The sequence below is a fragment of the Arachis hypogaea genome, chromosome 12 (genome assembly GCF_003086295.3).
Source record: "Arachis hypogaea cultivar Tifrunner chromosome 12, arahy.Tifrunner.gnm2.J5K5, whole genome shotgun sequence".
Classification (NCBI taxonomy): Eukaryota; Viridiplantae; Streptophyta; class Magnoliopsida; order Fabales; family Fabaceae; genus Arachis; species Arachis hypogaea.
Genome location: NC_092047.1, coordinates 332,020 through 350,907, shown reverse-complemented (window position 1 = coordinate 350,907; position 18,888 = coordinate 332,020). Strand labels below are relative to the sequence as shown.

Below are 18,888 nucleotides of genomic sequence, written 5' to 3'. Positions count from 1 at the left end.
TGCTAATGATGAGAAAAATAAACTATAGCTTAATTGGAGATAAAATCAAAATAGATACTAATTACTACTATATGACTCCTAAGGTAAACTTCTATAAGGACACTATCACAGAGTTAAGGCAGAAATTGGAAATTAACAACCTTTATTCTGGGGGAACGGGGGTTCCTCTGATCCTTGGGGTGCTTGGTCCTGCAAGAGATACTTTCTGGCGCTTCAAGTCCCTTAAGTCACGCCCTTGCTCCTCTTGTTCTTTAAACATATAGGTGAGAATTTGACCGTGTTCCTTTTGTTCTTTTATGATTTGTTCCATAGCTTCCCGTATCTTGGTAACAGACGTCTCAAGATACTCCCAGTATTCAGACTGAAGGATCTCTGGGAGAAATTCCTGTGTTTTCTTCTTGATGGGATCATCCTGTGCTTGTTGTTTTTCCATTGATGCTTTGGTGATTGGCTTCTCAACTGAGATATACTCAGTTATTCCCATCCTTACTCCAGCATCCTTGCAGAGCAGAGAGATCACGCTTGGATAAGCCAACCTGGCCTCTTTAGAATTTTTGTTAGCAATTTTGTAGAGTTCAGCTGAGATCAGCTAATGGACTTCCACTTCTTTTCCCATCATGATGCAATGGATCATCACTGCTCTTTTAACAGTGACCTCAGAACGGTTGCTGGTGGGCAGCAGAGAATGCCCAATGAAGTCCAGCCATCCTCTGGCGACTGGTTTGAGATCTTCTCTCTTGAGTTGATTTGGGACACCCTTTGTGTTGGTGGTCCACCTGGCTCCAGGGATACATATGTCCTCTAGAATCTTGTCCAGGCCCTTGTCTGTTCTCATCATTCTCCTATTGAATGAGTCTGGATCATCTTTCAGCTGAGGTAGCTTTAAGATCTCCCTGATCTTGTCAGGGTGAGTATGAACAATCTTTCCTCTGACCACGGTCCGATAGTCATAGAGAGCAGTCCCAGATAGTTTCTGCTTGTCAGTTTGCCACATATTAGCATAGAACTCCTGGACCATGTTCCTCCCCACTTTCGTTTCAGGATTAGCTAGGAGTTCCCAGTTCCTGATTCGAATTTGCTCCTGGATCTCCGGATATTCATCTTCTTTCAGATTGAATCTAACTTCCGGGATCACTAATCTCAGACCCATTATTTTGTAATAATGGTCTGAATGTTCTTTAGATAAGAACTTCCCTTGATTCCAAAGTGGTTTTGGAACGCTCTCTTTCTTGCCTCTTGGAGTGGGTTGTTTTCCTTTAGGAGCCATGATCTTAGTGATCTCGGATAAACACACCAAACTTAGAGGTTTGCTTGTCCTCAAGCAAAAGAAAAGAAAGGAGAGGGATGGAAGGAGAGCTAGGTGCAATTGTTGATTGAGGAGGAGGGAGGCCGAACCCATATTTAAAGGGATGGGGGGGTTTTCGAAAAATTGGAAAAGATAAGATAAAAAGATTGATTTGAAAAAGATAAGATAGAAGATATAGTTTAAAATTGAGAAGATATGATAGATTTTTGAAAAAGATGAATCTAGATTTTGAAAAAGATAATATGGAGATTTGAAAAAGATATTGAAAATATTTTAGAGTGAAAAAGATAGATTTGTTTTTAGAAAATATTTGAAAGGAGTTGGATTGAATTTGCAAAGAGGGTTGTGCTTATGGATTAAGATATATTTGATATTTTGAAAGAGGAATTTTTAGAAATTAAAGTTTTTAGAAATCAGGGTTCTTGACATGTTTATGCAAGAAATCATGTATTGAAACATAAAATTTTGAAATTAGAATGGAAATATGTGTGGAAAAAAATGAATTTGGCTCTTCCCTGCCATCCTGGCGTTTGAACGCCCAAACACTGCCTGTTTTGGGCGTTCAGCGCCCAAATGCTGCACTCCTGGGCGTTCAACGCCCAGTTGTTGCCCTTTTCTGGCGTTGAACGCCAGATTGCTATCCTTCCTGGCGTTCAGCGCCCACTGGATGCCCATTTTGGGCGCTGAACGCCCAAAATGGCCTTCACTGGCGTTTTCTTGCCAGTGAGCTCCCTATCTCTGTTTTGTGTGTAGATTCCTTCTGTAACCCTGTGGATTTATGAAAATAATGATTTACCTTAGTCTCAATGAATTTTATATAAACAAATAAAAATAAAAATCGGGCAAAATGCTTAGAGGATTGATGCCCCATGGCTGGGTTGCCTCCCAGCAAGCGCTTCTTTATTGTCTTTAGCTGGACTTTGCTGAGCTTTTAATCTAGCTTCAGCCTTGAGCATTCTTGCTCAACGTTGCCTTCAAGATAATGCTTGATTCTCTGTCCATTGACAGTGAACCTCTTGTCAGAATCAATATCTTGAAGCTCCACATAACCATATGGTGATACACTTGTAATCACGTATGGTCCCCTCCACCGGGATTTCAATTTCCCGGGGAATAGCCTGAGTCTAGAGTTAAACAGCAGAACCTTCTGTCCTGGTTCAAAGATTCTAGATGACAGCTTTCTGTCATGCCATTTTTTTTATTTCTCTTTATAAAGCTTGACATTTTCGAAAGCTGTGAATCTGAATTCCTCTAGCTCATTTAGCTGGAGCAATCTTTTTTCTCCTGCTAACTTGGCATCAAAGTTTAGGAATCTGGTTGCCCAGTAGGCTTTATGTTCCAGTTCCACGGGCAGGTGACATGCCTTACCATACACAAGTTGGTATGGAGAAGTCCCTATAGGGGTCTTGAATGTTGTTCTGTAAGCCCACAGAGCATCATCCAAGCTCCGTGCCCAATCCTTTCTACGGGTACTTACTGTCCGTTCTAGGATTCTCTTTAATTCTCTGTTAGAGACTTCAGCTTGCCCATTAGTTTGTGGATGATATGGAGTGGCCACTTTATGGCGAATTCCATACCGAACCATGGCAGAGTAAAGCTGTTTATTGCAGAAGTGAGTGCCCCCATCACTAATTAGTACTCTAGGGACACCAAACCTGCTAAAGATATGTTTCTGGAGGAACTTCAGCACTGTTTTAGTATCATTGTTGGGTGTGGCAATGGCCTCAACCCATTTTGATACATAGTCAACTACCACCAGAATATAAGTGTTTGAGTATGATGGTGGGAAAGGTCCCATGAAATCAATTCCCCATACGTCAAACAACTCAATCTCCAAGATCCCTTGTTGAGGCATGGCGTAACCATGAGGCAGATTGCCAGCTCTTTGGCAACTGTCACAGTTACGTACAAACTCTCGGGAATCTTTATAGAGTATGGGCCAATAGAAGCCACATTGGAGGACCTTGGTGGCTGTTCGCTCACCTCCGAAATGGCCTCCATATTGTGATCCATGGCAATGCCATAGGATCCTCTGTGCTTCTTCTTTAGGCACACACCTACGGATTATTCCGTCTGCACATCTCTTAAAGAGATAGGGTTCATCCCACAAGTAGTACTTTGCATCAGTGATTAATTTTTTCTTTTGTATACTGTTGTACTCTTTGGGTATGAACCTTGCAGCTTTATAGTTTGCAATATCGGCAAACCATGGTGCTTCCTGAATGGCAAATAGATGCTCATCCGGAAAAGTCTCAGAGATCTCAAGAGAGGGGAGGGGCGTCCCTTCTATTGGCTCTATCCGGGACAGATGATCAGCCACTTGGTTCTCTGTCCCTTTTCTGTCTCTTATTTCTATATCAAACTCTTGCAGAAGCAACACCCATCTGATGAGCCTGGGTTTTGAATCCTGCTTTGTGAGTAGATATTTAAGAGCAGCATGGTCAATATACACAATCACTTTTGATCCTACTAAGTATGATCTGAACTTGTCAATGGCATAAACCACTGCAAGTAATTCTTTTTCTGTGGTTGTGTAATTTTTCTGGGCATCATTTAAAACGCGACTAGCATAATAAATGATGTGCAGAAGCTTGTCATGCCTCTGTCCTAACACTGCACCAATGGCGTGATCACTGGCATCACACATTAGCTCAAATGGTAATGTCCAGTCTGGTGCAGAGATAACTGGTGCTGTGACCAGCTTAGCTTTCAGCGTTTCAAACGCCTGCAGGCACTCTGTGTCAAACACAAATGGCGTGTCAGCAGCTAGCAGGTTGCTTAGAGGTTTTGCGATTTTTGAAAAATCCTTTATAAACCTCCTATAGAATCCTGCAAGCCCCAGAAAGCTTCTGATTGCCTTAACATTGGCAGGTGGTGGTAATTTTTCAATTACCTCTATCTTTGCTTGATCCACCTGTATTCCCTTGTTTGAGATTTTATGCCCAAGAACAATCCCTTCAGTCACCATGAAGTGACATTTTTCCCAGTTTAAAACTAGGTTGGTCTCTTGGCATCTTTTCAGAACAAGTTTCAGGTGATCAAGACAGGAGCTGAATGAGTCTCCATATACTGAGAAGTCATCCATGAAGACTTCCAGAAATTTTTCCACCATATCAGAGAAAATAGAGAGCATGCATCTCTGGAAGGTTGCAGGCGCATTACACAGCCCGAATGGCATCCTTCTATAAGCAAACACTCCAGATGGACATGTGAATGTTGTTTTCTCTTGATCCTGGGGATCTACTGCAATCTGGTTATAGCCTGAGTAGCCATCCAAAAAGCAGTAATACTCATGACCTGCCAGTCTTTCTAGCATCTAGTCTATGAATGGTAAAGGAAAATGATCCTTTCTGGTGGCTGTATTGAGCCTTCTGTAGTCAATACACATGCGCCATCCTGTAACTGTTCTTGTAGGAACCAGTTCATTTTTTTCATTATGAATCACTGTCATGCCTCCCTTTTTTGGGACGACTTGGACAGGGCTCACCCAGGGGCTATCAGAAATAGGATAAATAATCCCAACCTCTAGTAATTTGGTGACCTCTTTCTGCACCACTTCCTTCATGGCTGGATTTAGCCGCCTCTGTGGTTGAACCACTGGTTTAGCATTATCCTCCAATAGGATTTTGTGCATGCATCTAGCTGGGCTTATGCCCTTAAGGTCACCTATGGACCACCCAAGAGCTGTCTTGTGTGTCCTTAGCACCTGAATAAGTGCTTCCTCTTCCTGTGAATTTAAAGCAGAGCTTATGATCACTGGAAAAGTGTCACCTTCTCCTAGAAATACATATTTCAAGGATGGTGGTAATGGCTTGAGCTCGGGTTTAGGAGGTTTTTCCTCTTCCAGAAGAAATTTCAGAGGCTCTTTCATGTCCTCTGAATCCAGTTGCTAGGAAGGGTCTTCCTAGAATGAGAGTAGCACTCTTGTGCTCCTCCATTTCCAGCACAACAAAGTCAGTGGGAAAGGCGAATGGCCCAACTCTGACTATCATGTCTTCAATCACGCCTGATGGGTATTTAGTGGAGCCATCAGCAAGTTGGAGACATATCCGGGTTGGTTTAACTTCGTCAGCTAAGCCAAGCTTTCTGACAGTGGATGCAGGTATTAGGTTGATGCTTGCCCCAAGATCACATAAAGATGTCTTGGTACAATTATCTTCCAATATGCATGGTATCAGAAAACTCCCAGGGTCTTTAAGCTTTCCAGGAAAGCTCTTCAGAATGACTGCACTGCATTCTTCAGTAAGGAGAACTCTTTCTGTTTCTCTCCAATCCTTCTTATGACTCAAGATCTCTTTCATGAACTTGGCATAAGAAGGTATTTGCTCAAGTGCTTCTGCAAATGGAATCTTTATTTCAAGAGTCCTGAGATAATCTGCAAAGCGAGCAAATTGCTTATCCTGCTCCTCTTTCCGGAGTTTTTGAGGATAAGGTATCTTGGCTTTATATTCTTCAACCTTAGTTGCTGCAGGTTTATTGCCTACAGAAGTGGTTGAAGAAGCCTTTTTAGAGGGGTTGTTATCAGCATTTGTGTGTGTCTGATCCCTCACTGGCAATTGAGTGCCAGAAGTAGAAGCTGGAGTGATGTTGGGCGCCAACTCCTTGTCTGTTCCTGGCGTTTGAACGCCAGAATTGTGCCCATTTTGGGCGTTCAGCGCCGATCCTGCCCATTTTGGGCGTTCAACGCCAGATCCTTGTCCATTTCTGGCGTTGAACGCCAATCCTGCCTTGTTTCTGGCGTTGAACGCCAGTTTTGGGCATGGTCTGGGCGTTCAGCGCCAGCCTTCCACCAATTTTCTGGCGTTTTAACGCCAGAATTATTTCTCCCTGGGCTCTTATAGTCCTCAGGTGAATCTTAGGTGGTTTGCTCATTTCTTAGCTTTTTGCTGCCTTGAGGTGGGGCATTTAATGTTTTCCCACTTCTTAATTGAACTGCTTGGCATTCTTCTGTTATTTATCTTGACAGCTGCTGCTTTGTTTGCCTAAACTGTTCTTCCATATGTATATTAGCCATCCTTGTCTCTTGTAGTCTATCCTTGAATTCGGTTAACTGCTTTGTTAGGAAGTCCAATTGCTGATTGAATTCAGCAGCTTGTTTTACAGGACTGAGTTCAGCAGTTGCTGTTTTAACCTCTTCTTTCATGGAAGGGTCACTGCTTAGATACAGATGCTGATTCCTGGCAACTGTATCAATGAGCTCTTGAGCCTCTTCAATTGTCTTTCTCATGTGGATAGATCCACCAGCTGAGTAATCCAGAGACATCTGAGCTCCTTCTGCAAGCCCATAGTAGAAGATGTCTAACTGAACCCACTCTGAAAACATTTCAGAGGGGCATTTTCGTAGCATCTCTCTGTATCTCTCCCAGGCATCATAAAGAGATTCATTATCTCCTTGCTTGAAGCCTTGGATGTCCAGCCTTAGCTGTGTCATCCTTTTTGGAGGGAAATACTGATTCAGGAATTTTTCTGTTAGCTGTTTCCATGTCCTTATGTTGGCTTTAGGTTGGTTATTTAACCACCTCTTAGCTTGATCTTTTACAACAAATGAAAACAGTAATAGTCTGTAGACATCCTGATCTATTTCTTTATCATGTACTGTGTCAGCAATCTGTAGAAACTGTGCCAGAAATTCTGTAGGTTCTTCCTGTGGAAGACCGGAATACTGGAAACTCTGCTGCACCATGATAATGAGCTGAGGATTCAACTCAAAGCTACTGACTCCAATGGAGGGTATGCAAATGCTACTCCCATATGAAGCAGTAGAGGGGTTAGAATATGACCCCAGAGTCCTCCTGGACTGTTCATTTCCGCTTAGGTCCATGATGGAGAAAGGGAGATGATGTAAAATAGAAAAAAAATATTTTTATTTATTTATTTATTAATTTATTTCGAAAATAAAATAATAATAAATAAAAATGGGTGAAATTTTCGAAAAATTGAGGAGAGAGAAAATGGTTAGGAAGTTTTGAAAAAGATATGATGATTTTTTTGAAAAAGGTTTTAAATTTTGAAATAAAAATCTGAATTTTTGAAATAGAATTCGAAAATTTGCTTTTAAAACAGAGAGAAAATATATTTTTGAATTTAAAGAGGAGAGAGAAAAACAATAAGATAGCACAAGATTTAAAATTTTTAGATCTAATGCTCCTTGTTTTCGAAAATTTTGGAGGGGAAAACACCAAGGAACACCAAACTTAAAAATTTTAAGATCAAGACACAAGGAAAACTCAAGAATACTTTGAAGATTCACAAGAACACAGTAACACGAAGGAAGAACACCAAACTTAAAATTTTTAGAAAACCAAACTAAAATTTTCGAAAAACACAGAGAAATCAACAAGAAAACACCAAACTTAAAGTTTTGGGCAGAGGACTGGCGTTGAACGCCAGTTTACGTCGTCTATCCTTGTGAAAAGTATGGACTATTATATATTGCTGGAAATCCCTGGATGTCTACTTTCCAACGCAATTAGAAGCACGCCATTTCGAGTTCTGTAGCTCCAGAAAATCCACTTTGAGTGCAGGGAGGTCAGAATCCAACAGCATCAGCAGTCCTTTTTCAGCCTGAATCAGATTTTTGCTCAGCTCCTTCAATTTCAACCAGAAAAATACCTGAAATTACAGAAAAACACACAACTCATAGTAAAGTCCAGAAATATGAATTTTTTCCTAAAAACTAATAGAATTAAACAAAAAACTAACTAAAACATCCTAAAAACTATATGAAATTAACCCCAAAAAGCGTATAAAATATCCGCTCATCAGGTGTCTCCCACCCAGCACTTTTCTTTTACATCCTTAAGTTGGACGATCTTGTGCTCAAGCTTCCTCTTCTTTTGGTGCATCCTCCAGGAGGAGCACTTCCACTTCCTTGGGTGATTTGTAGCCATGGTACTTCTTTACTCTATGGCCATTCACCTTGAAGGTTGTCTTACTTTGAGGATCAAACAGCTCCACTATACCATAGGGTTTAACTTCCTTCACCTTAAAGGGACCTTCCCATCTTAAACAGAGCTTTCCAGGCATGAATCTGAGCCTCGAGTTGTAGAGGAGAACTTCGTCACCTTCTTGAAAATCTTTCTTCCGAATGTGGTGGTCATGGAATGTCTTAGTCTTTTCCTTGTAGATCCGGGCATTTTCATATGCCTCTATTCTAAGATATTCAAGCTCCTCTAACTGCAATTTTCGGGCTACACCCACCTTGGTGATGTCCATATTACACTGCTTCACTGCCCAATAGGCTTTGTGTTCAACTTCCACCGGGAGGTGGCATGCCTTACCATAGACGACCCGAAAGGGGCTCATCCCTAACGCTGTCTTGTAGGCCGTCCTGTATGCCCACAATGCATCTCCTAACCGAGTGCTCCAGTCCTTCCTTGTGGGTTTACCACTTTCTCCAGGATTCGCTTAATCTCTCGGTTGGACACTTCTGCTTGCCCATTTGTTTGGGGTGATATGCAGTTGAAACCTTATGTGCTATCCCATAGCGCTTGAGTAGTGCTTCTACTTTTCTGTTACAAAAATGGGAACCTTGGTCGCTCACGATTGCTCGTGGCAACCCATAACGGCACACAATATTATTTCTAATGAAAGAAATCACAGCATTGGCGTCATCAAGGCAAGTAGGTATCGCTTCTACCCACTTTGAGACGTAGTCAATTTCTAACAGGATATACAAGTACCCACTTGAGTTGGAAAATGGTCCCATAAAGTCTATGCCCCATACATCAAAGATTTCGCAAAATAGCATGGGTTGTTGAGGCATTTCATCCCTTTGAGATGCATTCCCCGACTTTTGACATTGGTGACACGACACACAAAATTGGTTAGCATCCTTGAACAGCGTGGGCCACCAGAATCCACAATCCAAAACTTTTTTCGCCGTCTGTTGTGGGCAAAAGTGGCCACCAAACTCGGACGAGTGACAAGATTCAAGAATTGATTGGATTTCAGATTCTGGAACACATCTGCGAATTACTTGGTCTACTCCTCTCCTCCATAAGTGGGGGTCATCCCAAATATAATATTTGGAATCACTCCTCAACTTATCTCTTTGGTGTTTGGAAAAGTTGGCAGGGTAAATCTTAGCAACCAAGTAGTTCGCCATGGGGGCAAACTAAGGAAAACTATCCGAAACAGCATGCAAACCTTCTAAAGGGAATGAGTCATTGATCGGAAATGGATCATACTTAATATTTTCCAAGCGGCTTAAATGATCCGCAACTAAATTTTGTGATCCACTCCGGTCCCTAATCTCAATGTTGAATTCTTGCAAAAGCAAGATCCAACGTATGAGCCTGGGTTTTGACTCAGTCTTTGTCAATAAATATTTCAAGGCAGCATGATCCGTGTATACCACTATCTTAGAGCCTAGCAAGTAAGATCGAAACTTATCCAAAGCATAAACAACGGCTAAAAGCTCTTTCTCGGTAGTGGTATAGTTGGATTGTGCCGCATCCAACGTCTTTGAGGAGTAAGCGATGATATAGGGGAGCTTACCATCGCGCTGTGCTAGCGCGGCACCTACGGCATGATTTGACGCATCGCACATGATCTCGAATGGCTACGTCCAGTCAGGGCCCCTCACAATCAGTGCTGTGGTAAGTGCTCTCTTTAACTCCTCAAATGCGTCCACACAAGCACTATCAAACTCAAAGTCCACGTCCTTTTGGAGTAGGCGCGACAATGGCAATGCAATTTTGCTAAAATTCTTGATGAAGCGCCTATAGAATCCTGCATGCCCCAAAAAAGAACGGACCTCCCTCACAGATGAGGGGTGAGATAAACCGGTAATGACATTCACCTTGGCCGGGTCTACAGAAATTCCTTTGTCGGAAACTACGTGTCCTAATACTATACCTTGTCTAACCATGAAGTGACAGTTTTCAAAATTCAAGACAAGGTTAGTATCAACACACCTAGCTAGGACCTTGGCCAAGTTCTCCAAACAACTATCAAATGAAGTTCCGTGCACACTGAAGTTGTCCATAAAGACTTCCATACAACTCTCCATAAGATCGGAAAAGACACTCATCATACACCGCTGAAATGTGGTGGGTGCATTGCATAGCCCGAATGGCATCCTTTTGTAGGCAAAGGTGCCAAAGGGACAAGTAAATGTGGTCTTTTCCTGATCCTCAGGAGCGATGTGAATCTGGAAATATCCAGTATAGCCATCAAGAAAGCAATAATGGGATTTACCCACAAGTCGGTCTAGTATCTGGTCGATGAACGACAAAGGATAGTGGTCCTTCCTAGTTGTAGCGTTCAACCTCCTATAATCGATGCACACTCGCCATGCATTTTGTACTCTTGTGGTGACCACTTCACCATCTTTATTCTTTACAGCGGTGATGCCAGATTTCTTTGGAACGACCTGGACCAGACTTACCCATTCACTATCAAAAATCAGGTATATGATACTTGCATCAAGTAGGCTCGTGACTTCCTTCTTTACCACGTCAAGGATAGTTGGGTTAAGTCGTCTTTGCGGTTGTCTAACCAGCCGAGCTCCTTCTTATAGAAAAATGCGATGCATGCACATTTGTGGATCAATTCCCACAATATCGGCTAAGCTCCAACCGATTGCTCTCTTGTGTTTCCTCAGGACTTCTAGGAGCTTCTCCTCTTCGTGACTAGAGAGCTCACTAGCAATAATGACCGGAAACTCTTAATTGTTCCCAAGGAACGCATACTTCAAATGAGACGGAAGAGGTTTCAGTTCACTTTTTGCTTCCAATTGAGGTTCTTTTTCACTGAGCTCATAGGATTCATCTTCAACCATTTCCCTTTGTTCATCATGATTATCCTTCTCTTTAATAGTAGCGTAACATAGCTCGTCATGATCTTCGCTTTGCACTTCCGCTACCACCTCATCAATTACATCACATCGGAGAACGGAATGCTCTTCTGGTGGGTGTTTCATGGCTTTCTCCAAGTTGAACTTAATCATCGTATCCCCAACCTCAAAAGAATATCTGCCGGTGTAGGCATCTAACTTGAATTTGGAAGTTTTAAGGAAGGGTCTACCAAGTAGAACAGAGGAAGAGCTTCTACCCTCTGTTAGTGGCATTTCAAGAATGTAAAAATCGACCGGAAACACCAAATCCTTGATTGCTACGAGTACATCTTAGGCTATACCCATCACAGTAATTATACTCTTGTCGGCTAAGGCAAATCGAGCGGCCAACCTTTTCAATGGAGCCAAGTTCAACCTTGCAAAAACTGAGAGCGGCATAATACTCACACAAGCTCCTAGATCACACATACAATCAGGAAAAATAACTCTACCAATACAACAAGAAACCAGACAAGGCCCGGGGTCATCAAACTTTTCAAGAATAGGCTTCATCAATGCAGAAATAGAATTGCCCAAAGACAACATTTCTAGTTCACCAATCCTATCTTTATGTGTACACAAGTCCTTCAAAAATTTTGCATACTTCAGAATTTGTTGTATAGCATCAAGAAGTGGGATGGTTACCTCAACCTTCTTGAACACTTGGAGCATGTTCAAATCGAATTCCGGAGCTTTCTTTGCTTTCTTTATCATTGAAGGGAATGGGATAGGAATGGGATCATCTGTGGTAGCTTTCCTCTTAGGTTCCTTGAGGCTCATTTCTTCTTCTTCTTGCCTTGTGCTCACCTCCTCCTCTTCATGTGGAGCTTCAACAGCCACTTCCTTCTCCTGAATGTCTTCCAAGACCCTAGGAGGTATCTTCTCCAATGTAGTCCCCGACCGTAGTGTGATGGCGTTGAGTATGCCCTTTGGGTTTGGAAGGGGTTGGGATGGAAGGTTTGAAGAGCTTGAGGGTTGGTGGATGTTGTTGGAAGAGGGTAAAACCAATCTTGAGACCATCTCGGTGAGGTTAGCTAATTGGGCATTCACAGTATTAAATTGAGCTTTGCTATTTTCTTCATTCTTTTCCACAATAGCTCTAAGCTTATCAACTTGGTTGGTAGAAGCAGAAGAAGCTTGGTTGGATTGTTGTCTTTGATGTGGTGCTTGGTATTTTTGGTAGTTGTTTTGGTTTTGGTTGGCTTGGTAGTTGTTGTTGTTATGGTGGTGTTGGGATGAAGATTGGTAATTGTTGTTGTGGTGCGAAGAAGAGTTGTTCCATCTTTGACCTTGATGGTTCCCTTGTGCATTATCCCTCCACCCTTGATTGGAGTTATTGCCATGAGAGTAGTTGTTGTGGCCTTGGTTTTGGTAGGGTGGGTGATTGTTGTAATTCACATTAGCGACGGCTAAGGTGTAGTCCTCTTGAATTCGGTGGCATTGATCCGTGTAATGTACGGTGCTAGAACACAAGCCACAAATCCTTAGAGGACCTTCAATTTGGGGAACTTGGGGTGAAGCTTGAACGGCTTGAATGGAATAGAACTCCTTTTGCTGTTTGTGCATCTCGATGAGAATGGTAGTCATGTCACCAAGCACCTTAGTCAAACTTGATTCAGAAGGAGAGGGTTCCACTATACCCTTGAGGGGGTTGCTTCTCACCCTTACGTGTTGAGTAGCCTCGGTGACATCATTTATCAAGCTCTATGCTTCCGCCTCTGTCTTGTTCTTGGAAAGGGACCACCGCTAGATGCGGTAAGTAGCCTTCTATCTTCCACACAAAGACCTCCGGTGAAGTAACTTATGAGTAGATGAGTGCTCAACCCATGGTGGGGGCAAGTCTCCAATAATCTCTTGAATCGGCTCCAATACTCATACAAAGTCTCTTGATACTTTTGCATTATGCCCGAGATCTCTTTCCGGATATAGTCGATCTTTTCCGGCGGGAAGAACTTGTCTAGAAACTCTCTTCTCAAGAAGTCCCAATTGGTCACTATCTCATCCGGTTGGGAGTAGTACCATTCCTTCGCTTGCCCTTCAAGAGAAAAGGGGAAGGAGTAAACCATGATGGCAATTTCGTTGGCCCCATGCCTCCGGGCCGTAGCACAAGCCGCTTGAAAATCTCTCAGATGTCGAATGGGGTCTTGACCGGGAAGCCCATGGTACTTAGGAAACAAGTTGATCAGACTACTCTTCAACTCAAAGTTTCGGTCAAGGTTGGGAAATCTTGTTTGTAGTGGTGGCAGAATGAGGTCCGGCGCTCCTTGTTCATGCAAAGTGATCCTACGTGGCTCCGCCATGCGAGGTTCACCTGTTGATTGCGAAGATGTATCAGTAGTGCCAACAGAAGAATAAGAAGTAATGGACTCTAAGTCGCTCGGAACCGTCTAGTGGTTCGGTATGTTCCTCAAGTGAGGCCGAAACACTGGGCGCGTAGTCCAACCGACGCCTAGCTTGCCGAGTATGCAATAAAGTCCTTTCAATTTCTAAGTCAAGCTCGGCTAAGCTAGCGTTTGGTTGGGACCGAGTCATCAAACTTGAGAGTCATAGCTCATGTACACAAGAAATCTATACTAAGAGAAAAATAGAGAAAACAAGTAAACTATCCACACTATCTACATATTCATATAACCAATGCTAAGGCATACGTTGCACTCATTCCCCAGCAACGGCGCCATTAATTTGGTAGAGTTGACGGAAGGTATACCGGTTCGGAATTCCACAAAATACATCCGTTGTTAGTATAGCCCAACTGATAATTAATCCTCAATCCCAAATTAAGAAAGGGTGGTTGTTGATGAGCGGATAATTTATACGCTTTTTGGCATTGTTTTTAGGTAGTTTTTAGTAGGATCTAACTATTTTTAGGGATGTTTTTATTAGTTTTTATGAAAAATTCACATTTCTGGACTTTACTATGAGTTTTTGTGTTTTTCTGTGATTTCAGGTATTTTCTGGCTGAAATTGAGGGATCTGAGCAAAAATCTGATTCATGCTGAAAAAAGACTGCTGATGCTGTTGGATTCTGACCTCCCTATACTCGAAATGGATTTTCTGGAGCTACAGAACTCCAAATGGCGTGCTCTCAATTGCGTTGGAAATTAGACATCCAGGGCTTTCCAGCCATATATAATAGTCCATACTTTATTCAAGTTTAGACAATGCAAACACGTCACAAACCAGAGTTAAACGCCAAAAACACGTTACAACTTGGCGTTTAACTCCAGAAGAAGCCTAACACGTGTAAAGCTCAAGTCTCAGCCCCAGCACACACCAAAGTGGGCCCTGGAAGTGGATTTCTGCACTTAGACTTATTTCTATAAACCCTAGTAACTAGTTTAGTATAAATAGAACTTTTTACTATTGTGTATGGAGTTCCTTTTTGGAAAATCCCCTTTTGGGAGGATCCTTGGACGTTCAGTTCTTAGACATTGGGGGCTGGCCATTCGGCCATGCCTGGACCACCATCACTTATATATTTTCAACGGTGGAGTTTCTACACACCATAGATTAAGGTGTGGAGCTCTGCTGTACCTCGAGTATTAATGCAAAGTACTATTGTTCTTCTATTCAATTCATGCTTATTCTTATTCTAAGATATCCATTCGCACCCAAGAACATGATGAATGTGATGATTATGTGACGCTCATCACCATTCTCACTTATGAACGTGTGCCTGACAACCACCTTCGTTCTACATGCAAACAAGCCTGAATGAATATCTCTTGGATTCCTTAATCAGAATCTTCGTGGTATAAGCTAGAATCCATTGGCAGCATTCTTGAGAATCCGGAAAGTCTAAAGAGTAGGATTCAGGGATTGAATGACTGTGACGAGCTTCAAACTCGTGACTGTAGGGCGTAGTGACAGACGCAAAAGGATAGTAAATCCTATTCCTACATGATCGAGAACCGACAGATGATTAGCCGTGCGGTGACAGCGCATCTGGACCATTTTCACTGAGAGGACAGACAGTAGCCATTGACAACGGTGATCCCCCAACATACAGCTTGCCATGGAAAGGAGTAAGAACGATTGGATCAAGACAGAAGGAAAGCAGAGATTCAAAAGGAACAAGCATCTCCATACGCTTATCTGAAACTCCCACCAATGATTTACATAAGTATCTCTATCCTATTTTATTTATCTTTTAATATATTATAATCTCTCAACCAATTTGAATCAGCCTGACTAAGATCTACAAGATGACCATAGCTTGCTTCATACCAACAATCTCCGTGGGATCGACCCTTACTCACGTAAGGTTTATTACTTGGACGACCCAGTGCACTTGCTGGTTAGTTGTCTGAAGTTGTGAAGAATGTGTGTGAACCATGGTATTGTGCACCAAGTTTTTGGAGCCGTTGCCAGGGAGGGAACGAACAACAATTGCCATTGAGATCACAAATTCGCCTATCAGTTGTCACAAGTGCTAACCCCAAATAAGAATGTAACCGGAGTATTTAGACTCCGGGTCATCTCACGAAGAATGGAAAAGCATGTGCTTTAGCATTGATCAGAAATACGGGGTTGAGAATCATGGTGATGAAAATTAACTACCAAGCTTGTCATGCAAGAAATCTTAAAATGCAAGAAACTCTAAATTTAAGCAATTAACTAAATCAAGAACTAGCAACTAAGAATTTTGGTTTTTCAAATATGAATCAAAGGTACTCTTGACTAAGCATGGGAATTGGGGTCTCTATCCTTGTCTTCAACTATAATTAGCCAATTGTGACGAACCAAACTCACTAAGTCTACCTCAAAGAACCTTAAGTACGTAACATTTACTCCTAGGGTTGAGGTACGTCAAGTGGTTTGACCAATTTCAACCCATAAGTCCCAACCAATCTACTAATTAGTAGTGGGTTGGTGTTAATGGGTGTCAATTTGGTCACTAAGGGTTCTCCAATCAACAATCCAATGAGACCCAATGACTCAAGGTCACCCAATTCTCATAACTTAGACCAAGAGTAAAAGAAACTACTCCATAATTAAAGCAAACATTTCATCAAACACATAGAATGCACTAACTAGAGACATGTTCAAATTACAATTAAATTGAGAATTATGAGGACCCACTAACAATCATCTATAGAAACTACATAATTAACACTAGCAATCACAAGAAGCATCAACATATTCATAGAAATCAACACCCACAATGTTCATGAATTGGGGTAGAAAATTGAAAAGCAATAAGACAACACAATCAAGATAAGATCTAAACAAAATAACACTAGAGGATTCAAATTGAGTAAACAAGAGTATCAAACAACAAGATCCAATCCAGTAATTTCACAATGGGAGATCAAAATCAAGCTAGATTTAGGGAGGAAGAAGGGTTCCTCTCTAGATGAACAAAAACTACCCAAAAACTCAAAATGTGTCTAAGTGTCTAATGTGTGATCCCCCATTGCTCCTACAATCCATGGGTCATTTCCATGCAGAGCTAGCCTTCAATTGGGTCCCTCCAGGCCTCAGAAATCGCTAGCCACGATTTCATTAATGAGGTCACGTGCTGGTCGCGACGCGTGCGCGCCAGGTGCGTGCGTGCGCCGATGAGCTCCTGAATCCACGCGTATGCGCACAGTACGCGTGTGTGCTGATGACGATTCTTCCAATGTGCATGGGAGCGTCAGCTATATGCGAGTGGCCACAATAGTACGCATCCACGCGTACGCGCCAGGTGCGCGTGCGCGTTGATGACTGAACTCCAAGGCTCCAAACCTCCATGTTTCTTCACTTGTGCATGCTTCCTTCTCCTCTTCTAGACCAATCCTGCCCTGGAAACTATAAAATCACTAAACAAATACGTCACGGCATCGAGTGGTAATAGAAGAGATCAAAATATAGCAATTCCGGCTCAAATAAGCATGTTTTCAATCACAAGATCAAACACGGATGGAGATACAAAACCATGCAATTCAAGTGGATAAGTGTGGAAAATATTGACAAAATCCCCTCAAATCAGCACAAGATAAACCACAAAATTAGGGTTTATCAAACCTCCCCACACTTAAACCATGCATGTCCTCATGCTAAAGATAAGAAGACCAAAGGATATAATGAAAAGAGAGTTGTGGAATGCAACTAATGCAAATGCATCTACCTACTTGGTCAAGGGTGAATCTATCCTCCAATAATATATGGGAATATATAGGGTTAAGGTGACATGATAGTCCAAGAATGCTACCAATTCAAAGCATCACAATACGGTGAACATAACTTGCAAGATGTACGCTTGTAAAGGAGAATAACATGGAAGCTATATATGGTATGAAGCAAATGTTCTATTTGAAACTAATGCTATATCTTGTTCATTTAGTTTCCTTGTTGCATTAAGAGAAGGCGACAACTCCTTTTGTTTAACATCTGCATACTTTCCCAAAAATAAACTTCCAAGATGGTACTCGAAAGTTTATGCCACTAATAAAAATAACCTGGAAAGATAACAAATAAGCTCCAAAAGATTTAAAAAGTGAGAAAACTAACCGGATATTAGTTATATTTTTTCATAAAATACTTTAGATATTAGATTTCGATGCGATTTTTTGTAAGTATTATTAGAAAAAAGAGACTTTGTCATAGTTAAAATTTGGTGATTTGTCAAGGAATTTTTTCAATATTTTTTGTGAATGATTGAATTTAAAATAAAATGCACAAGTTGTTTGCTAAATACAAAATTCCTTTATCATTTATGTAAAAAAAATGATATTTTTGTTAATTTTGTCACGTTTTTAAATCTTTTGAGACTTCTTGTCATTCATAGAAATCTTATTTGGTTATTTTTCATAGCGATATGAGTTTTTTGGTGCAATTTCAGTAGTTTACCTTGTTCCTAATAGCATGTGAGCTATTTTTAGCTCAATTTGTTAGTTACTTTATAAGCTAAGCTCTTGAGCCGGTGAGCTACTGAGCTTGAGCTAAAAATTTGAGCTCATTTATTAAATGAGTCAAACTTAACTTTGCTATGATCCATGAGCAAGGTTGTATATTCATTTATCGGTTCACATAGATATGTAGATGCCTGAGACCTTGGCATAATATCACCTATATCATTATATATTATCAATAATAATATATAATATCTCAATTATTTGCATAATGTGTCTTGTAGATTAAATATGTTGAAAATAAGTATGTACTTATAGCCAAAAGCTTAATTAATATCTAAGGGTTAATGTTTAAAATGGTCTTTGAAATTTTACTCGTGCATCAAGATTCCATAATAAGATTAAGCTCAATAATAAATCAGTCAAACCATGAGTTGAGCTAAATATTATCAAGCTGAGTTTGAGCATTGTCAATTTTGGGGTTGACTTTGCGTAATTTCAACCCTTGATTTTGTTTTTGTTCTTTCACACTGAATGAAAATCTTGGAATCTTCCAGAATACTCTAGTTATGATGTCTATTATTATCTGTAGAGTCAGAAGAAGGTTAAATGCCTGCTAAAGCTATTATGCGCACTAACAGTACCATCCTCTTCATCTCCTTAGAGGATGGCCATGTAAATTTGGTGGCGCCTAGTTCATCATTTTTCATTTAATGTTCTACAGTTTTAGATGAATGCCATTGACTAATTAGATCGAAGAAATGCAAGTATTGGTTTTCAGTTGCTAGACCATTCTACAAAGTTGCTTATACCATATAGTTTCAAATTCAGTGTTGGTTTATACTTGGGGAAGCATAATTGTTAGATTATTACATAGTTACATTGAGGTTCAGTTATTTAGTCAGTAA

The 18,888-nt window shown here is 41.1% G+C and overlaps 1 long non-coding RNA gene across 1 annotated transcript in view; it reads left to right on the top strand.

Moving 5' to 3' along the window:
* Window positions 1-18,888, top strand: part of LOC140177250 (uncharacterized) — a 28,454-nt gene extending 9,566 nt beyond the window's left edge. The window contains exon 2 of the long non-coding RNA XR_011869076.1: window positions 18,573-18,888. This is a non-coding gene — a long non-coding RNA (uncharacterized lncRNA). The remainder of the gene's footprint in view (window positions 1-18,572) is intronic.